Raw genomic sequence first — 1,427 nt, forward strand, 5'->3', positions numbered from 1 at the left:
ATAATAAGAGTGTAGGAAGCATCACCATTGCTTATTAAACCTGCAGGTGTTTCTCTGTGAGGAGTTTGAATTTCTGCACCCTTCTGATTGGTACATCTTCTCAGCTCCAATGCACCCCACAAAGGGTCAGTTCCTAACCCAGCATCCCTGCACTGTTCCATGGCCTCCTTGCCTCATGGGGTTCTCAGTCAGCATGACAGAACCATTCTCTTTTCTGTCTTAAGCCAATTTACACCCTTAAATCACCACTGATGATGTTGGAATTGTTCCTGATTTACGGCTGCACAGAGGGAAGGACAATGCAGCTGGTACCTTGATGTGGGGTGGATGCACCTCTCTGACCTAAGAACTGAGGGAGGTGTTATTTAAAAGGAGAAAAAAATTTCCTTTCCTATCTATCATGGCCTAGAAAATCGGCAAAGCGCTGCAGAGAGGCGAGCAGTGGGTGGCTAATTAAAGCAATTGAATTATTTTCTCTCAGCAAAGGATTGATTAGGCACTCGAGCACATTGGGCACTTGTGGTATGTGTTTGTCTCAAGCGCTTAAGGAAGAGCCTAATGGAAAAGCTGTAATTTGCTTATTTAAACAGTTGCTTCACAGAGTTGTGAAATGCTCATGGAGAGTTTGGCAAAATTGTACAGCTAACCATGTGCTTCGAGGAATTTCAACTGGTGTTTTGGACATGCATGATGGTTTGGGGGCTTTTTTGTGTTAGTGGGTATCATGACCCTCTTTTGGCTCTTCAGTACAGTCTGCTCACCTTCAGCCCTGTCCCATCTGGTTTCTGGGTATTGCTGCCCATAAAAAGTCACACCTGAAGCTTGGTGGAAGGTTAGATCCTGTCCTGGCATAAATCCTCTGAAGCAAAGGAGGTGGCATGGGTTTGACTGCAATGCCCATTTAAAACACGACTGGTTTGTACAGTGCTGTGGAAAAGCAGGCTCCAGCCATCCCTGAGCATTGGGAATATAATCTCTGGTGCTGCTGGTTCTACTGTTTCTTCAAATTTCAATTTGACTGCAAGAAACTTTTTTTTTATTAAAAAATCAATAGCTTTCATATGTTTCTCTTGGAATACTTCTTTCTTAGTCCCCTGCCAGAAGCAATAACTTTTAGTGCCTTGATGAGCCAGTATGCTAGTTTATATCAAATCTACAACAACATTAATTTTCAGTCGTAAATAGTGTACCTGCACTTTCTCCCATGCTCCTTTGATGTGCCTCAGAGGATGCTGTAGCTGGCTGGTGCCCACGAGCAGTTTTGCTGCATGGGAGCAGTCTCTTGTGGCATCCTCAACCATGAGCTCAGCTGCAAGGGGTACTAGACTGCTTTCCCACACACTGCAGCAGGTTTTGTTTTAGTGAAACACTGAGGAAAAACCAGGGGCTGTGTTGAAAATCAGAAGGCAGTGGGATGGAGGAGGAGC

General features: G+C 44.6%; 1 protein-coding gene across 1 annotated transcript in view; it reads left to right on the plus strand.

Moving 5' to 3' along the window:
- ADGRL3 (adhesion G protein-coupled receptor L3) overlaps positions 1 to 1,427 on the plus strand; it is a 482,184-nt gene that overhangs the window by 453,899 nt on the left and 26,858 nt on the right. The gene's annotated exons all lie outside the window — the stretch shown is intronic.

This window comes from Geospiza fortis, unplaced genomic scaffold, assembly GCF_000277835.1.
Source record: "Geospiza fortis unplaced genomic scaffold, GeoFor_1.0 scaffold11, whole genome shotgun sequence".
NCBI lineage: Eukaryota > Metazoa > Chordata > Aves > Passeriformes > Thraupidae > Geospiza > Geospiza fortis.